We start from the raw sequence: 6,000 nt of genomic DNA on the forward strand, positions 1-6,000 counted from the left end.
TGCCGAAGTTTCTGTTGTGCCCTCGACGTTTCCCGGTTTACCTACCAGGCTAGAAAAGTGCGACCTAACCCTAACAGGCCCGTCGAATGAGCCACTGAATGTTTTGGGAAAGTTTCATGCCACTATCCAGTGGAAACAAAACACTGTACAGCAAATTGTGTACGTGGTCTCACCATTACGCTCCGTACTTTTGGGTCTCCCAGCGCTTGAGGCTCTGGAAGTTATTAAATTTGCGGACTCGGTCAGTAGCGCAACAGCTGTCGAAGCTTCCTACCCGCAGCTTTTCAGTGCTCTAGGAGCGATAAAAGGAGAATACAAAATTAGACTAAAGCCGAACTCGACACCTTTTGCAATTCATGTTGCGCGTCGCATAGCCTTACCTTTGCGTGACCGAGTTAAACAAGAGCTCGAGCATATGGAGCGAGATGGCGTGATCCGCAAAGTAGAAGAACCAACAGAATGGTGTGCAGGAATTGTGCCAGTACTCAAACCATCTGGAGCGGTTCGTATTTGCGTTGACTTGACTCAATTAAACAAAAGTGTACTTCGCGAACGCTATGTCATGCCGACTGTGGATGATAGCCTCGGTCTTTTAGGTGGTGCGTCTGTGTTTTCGAATTTGGACGCCAACTCTGGCTTCTTTCAGATTAAGTTGTCGCCCGAATGCCAGTTGTTAACTACGTTCATAACGCCAGTTGGGCGATACTGTTTTCAAAGACTGCCGTTTGGAATAACGTCGGCACCCGAGATCTTTCAGAGGAAAATGTCGCAGATACTTGAAGGAATCCCAGGCGTGATAAACCTAATGGATGATGTGCTCATTTTTGGTGACGACAAGGCTCAACATGACGAACGCCTGCGTCTAACTTTAGATCGTCTCGCCAGTGCCGGTGTTACGCTAAACAAAGAAAAGTGTGCCTTTGGGGTAACTGAGATAAAATTTCTTGGCTGTGTGCTTAGTAAAGATGGCATCAAGCCGGATCCTGAAAAAATTCGTGCTATCAAAGAACTGGCGACGCCAGCTAACGTGTCTGACGTTCGACGGCTGCTCGGTATGGCTAATCATCTGGCAAGATTCATACCAGATTTGGCTTCGAAAACGGCGCCTTTACGTCACTTGCTTTTGAAGGGTTCCGAATGGACGTGGGGACCAGCCCAAGAGCAAGCGCTGTCGTACGTCAAAGACGTTATCTCTTCGAAGCGCGTCATGGCTAACTATGATGTAAAGTACCCTACGATTCTTTCCGCTGACGCGTCATCATTCGGTTTGGGGGCCGTATTGATACAAGTTCAACCAAACAATGAAAAAAGACCTGTTGCATTTGCGTCACGCTCGTTGACGCCTGCCGAAACCAGATACTCTCAGATTGGGAAGGAAGCGTTGGCAATGACTTGGGCGGCAGAACGATTCGAAGGGTACATCAAAGGTCTTGAAATTGTGTTTGAAACCGACCACAAACCACTTGTAACGTTGTTGGGAAAATCACCTTTAGATGTTTTGCCTCCTCGTATTCAGCGCTTTCGCATGAGACTTATGCGGTTCAGCTTTACGGTTGTGCATGTCCCGGGTAAGAGCCTCGTTACTGCAGATGTATTGTCTAGAGCCCCGATTCAGGGAAACCAAATTGATGCTCATGCGCTGAGTGTTGGCGAAGTCGCGAAATTCGTTTCGGGCTGTTTGACAAATGCCGTCGAGGCTAGCCTTTTTGAATGAGTCAAAGCTGAGCAAGCAGCCGATGAAGTCTGTCAAGCTCTCACAAAATTCAGCCTGGAAGGCTGGCCCAAGTTCTCATCACTGTCGATGGTGTTGCGTCCATACTGGCAGGAAAGAGCAACGCTGACAGTCGCTGAAGGCGTGCTACTCAAAGGTGTGCGGCTGGTGATTCCACAAAAATTACGCGCAGAGGTCTTGAGGCGCTTGCACGAGAGTCACCAAGGAATCGAGAAATGCAGAGCTCGAGCCAAAGAGTCCGTATGGTGGCCTGGATTGAGTTGCCAGCTGAGAGCGTTGGTAACTGATTGCCCAGTGTGCGCGGAGCACAGGCAACAAAAGTCGGAACCAATGATTCCGACAACCACTCCACAGTGTCCTTGGCAAAAGCTAGGTGCTGATCTCTGCCATATTGAGGGAAAATGGTATTTGGTGGTAGTAGATTATTTTTCTAGATACCCAGAGGTAGCCTTGCTATCTTCGACAAAAAGTGTCACTGTCATTACGCACCTCAAAAGTTTCTTTGCAAGACATGGCATACCAGAGGTTGTCATCTCGGATAATGGAACACAATTTGTATCTCAGGAATTCCAGTCTTTTGCTCGCGACTATGGCTTCCGCACTGTGACGACGAGCCCCAGATACCCTCAGGCAAATGGGGAAGTAGAAAGGATGGTCCAAACAATTAAACGGCTTATTATAAAAGCTAAGGACCCCTATCTTTCGCTGCTAGCGTACAGGGACACCCCAGGGCCACTGGGAAAAAGCCCTGCAGAGCTTCTGATGGGCAGGCGGCTACGCACAACAGTCCCTGTCCCTCCCAAGAGCCTTCTGCTCCAGAAGGTGAGCCTGAAAGAGTTCAGAGATCGCGATGTAACCATCCGACAGCGGCAGCGTAGGTACTTCAATAGTCGTCATAGGGCTCATCCGCTGCCAATCCTCAAACCAGGAGCGGAAGTATGGGTGACAGACTGCAAAGTGAAAGCGCGAGTCTTGCGTTCTGCACAACGTCCGAGGTCGTATGTAGTTAGAACTTCTACGGGTGTAGTTCTAGAAAGAAACAGGAAATTCCTGGTTCGCTTTGTTTCCCAGCAGAATGACTGCGAGGAAGGAGGAGGTAGCTATGAGTTTCCGCAGGCATATGATAGTCGGGTAGAAATGGAACAGGAAACTAATCCATCTAAACCGAAGGCACCTGCCGATCCATCCCATACCCCCTTGCCACAAACTAGCCCTCCTGGATATAGAACACGATTTGGCCGTCATGTCCGACCGCCAGACCGATATGGGTTCAATGACTGACTGTTATTGTGTTTTGAGCATTGGTTGCATCCGTTAAAAAGTGTTCATCCTTTGTTGGTGGCAGTGCTAAGTTTGTTGCAAATGCCAGTGTATCTTTTCAGAGAAAAGGGGAGATGTGCTGATAGCGCCTGTGCCGCGTCTGAAACATTGTCTGTCCGTGACGTCACTGGTCACATGTGTGCTTGCTATATAAGATGCTGTTCGCGTGAAATAAAGGTTTGGTTTGGTTTGTGGGGTTTAACGTCCCAAAGCAACTCAGGCTATGAGAGACGCCGTCCGGAGTCCTCCACTACGGCGTGAAATAAAGGGTTGTTGTTATTGTGCCGGGATCGGGGCAAGTCTCAGTTCCTTCCTGCCCGCTGCCCGGCCGCGCTCGGCGTCCGGCCAGGGACCGAACGCTACAGAGTGGAGATGCGCCCTCCACGTACGCCCTCTTCCTAAAAACATGACACGTCAAGACCACAATGGCCGGCGCCTGGCGCGGGCGGAAGCCCTGGGCCGCCAATATGGGTCAAAACCCGGCATTTACTACGTGGACGCCTCCGGCCCCCACCATGGGGGATGGTACACGGCCGCAGTGGTCCACCAGTCTTACATTTCGCGCCCGTGACATAACCCACGCGGAGGAGGTCGCCATTGCGTTGGCAGCTACCCACACTGATTCTAAAACAATTATCTCCGACTCGCGAGGGGCCTGTCGGAACGTCGAGCAAGGCTGGGCGCCATACCTAGCCTACCGACTACTTCAAAATTGCACCTACACCGGGGACCCCGCTTACCGGAAAATAGTATGGGCTCCTGCTCATATGGGTCTCGAGGGGAATGAGGCAGCCGACGCTGCTGCCCGCGCGCTCTCTTTCCGGGCTTCCCATCTCGACCCCCTAGATCAGGATCTCGAATTTGAACCCGCGTATTCTTTTAAAGACATTGTTCTTTATTATCAATCTTGTCATAGCCTTTACCCTCGCCCAAGTAAAGGTCTATCTAAGACGGAGGAGCGGCTCCTACTCCGTCTTTATACCAACACTGCTGTGCCCGGCAGCACTAAAACATTTTAATCCCTCCTTCACGGGCAGCTGTCCGCACTGTGCGGAGAAGTCTTCGGACATCTACCACATGGTGTGGGCTTACCCATTCAACCCAGCTATTACTCCTCACCCCAACCCCACTCGGGAGGACTGGGAGGCGACCCTGCTCGGCTGCTATGACCTGCAGGCCCAAAAGGCCTTGGTCGAGCGCGCCCGGGCAGCGGCCGACGCCACTGGGGTCCCGTACTAGGGACCCCACCCAGTACCTGTAACGGCTGGATGTTCATAGATCCGGCCGATGCATACATCTACCCCTTTTTGATTCAATAAACGTTTGTCACCACCACCACCACCATTCACGTTCACCATTCACCATTCAGACCACTAAGGCATGTTCATACGGCTTGGTTAAAGCAGGGCTTTATATCTGGGCTGAGAAACAAAAAAAAAAAAGAGAAGAACGCTTGGTCACCCATAGCTAATGCTTTCGCTCAAAATTTGGTTCAGCGGCGTTGAACCCTTAAATTTATTTCTGATATTTTGAAGATCTGATACATTCCCTTCAATAGTTTATTACCATTCGCACCTAGCAACGTTATGTTTTTCTTGCCCGGGCCGTATTGTCGCTACTGACTTGTTCATGGGAGTACTTTAAAGTCGTCAGAGCCTCTGTTGCCATACTTGCAGTGCTACACAATACTTATTAAAAACAGTGTTTGAGCTGAGAAAGGAAAGAGGAATATCGCTTCATAACTATTAGATGACGGCATGCCAGCGATTCTGTGCACGGCCAGCATGGGTGCATTCAACATCTTAAAAGCAATCGTGAACTAACGGAAACATGGCGCGTGGATTTACGGGCTCTATTTTTCCTCAGGCTCTATTTTTCCTCAGGCTCTATTTTCGGCTCTCGGGCTCGGGCTCTATTTTTCGCATTTTAAAAGTATAATAATTGTTCATTCAAGAGGTGTTGGAAGAAGCTTCACTACCAGAGGCTTTCAAGCCATCAGCATGGAAGCAAATTTGACCTTGAAAAAATTTGAAGGTCAAAAACTTCAAAAACAGGTCAAAAACAGTTGTCTTGCTATGCCGGTTCAGGTGTCAACAGAACGTGTGTGGTGGATACAGCGCCTTTCCTTTCTTGTGAACAAATTATAAGTTGTTCTGGCTGTAGGAAGAAGGAAAAGAGAATGCACGCGCCTGCTACTGGCTCTGTAGCTGAGCCACCTTCGCTGCCTCGTGCAGACAAAAGGGAGAAAGTAGAGAAGAAAGAAAATGAGTGGGAGAGAAAGACGAGCGCCGCAATAGCCGTCGTCCACCACCTAATAGATGACGGATACAATGACGGCCTACAAAAGATACAATTCGGTGGCAGGCCAGACCCCGCCGCAAGCGGTGGTGACTTACCTTTTCCAGCCCCATCAGGGCTAGGATCAGCCACCTTATTATGCAAACGCCATGTTTTCAAACCGTCACTGGTAGTAAATTTGACCTCGAAAAACACTGAATGCCAAAAACCTAAACAAAAAAATCCCCAGGTGGCCAAAATTATTCCATAGCCCCCCATCTTGGCTCGTCTTTCTCTCTTTCCGTTTTCTCTCCCAACTTCCTCCCTTCCCTGATGGTGCGGGCAGGTGTCCACAAAAAAATGTGAGATACAGCGCCTTTGCCTTCCTGCAAACCAATTATTGATATTATTGCCATACAGTACCGGATCAGGTGTGAACAGAACAAGTGTGGCAGATACTGCGCCTTTCATTTCCTGAAGCAATTATAAGAAAAATTATGAAAAAACGCGGATTGAAGAGGCAGTGTTACAGAGGCTATCGCTAAAAAACTATCAGCTTTCGCTCTATCACTATAGTCAAGCCATGCTTAACACCCCTCCCCCCCCCCCCCCATTTTTTTCACTAAGCGAAACAAATCCAAGGTTATCGTGTGCTTCCGACGACCTTCCGA

Source organism: Amblyomma maculatum, chromosome 9 (genome assembly GCF_055883805.1).
Source record: "Amblyomma maculatum isolate TAMU_Amacu chromosome 9, ASM5588380v1, whole genome shotgun sequence".
Taxonomy (NCBI): Eukaryota; Metazoa; Arthropoda; class Arachnida; order Ixodida; family Ixodidae; genus Amblyomma; species Amblyomma maculatum.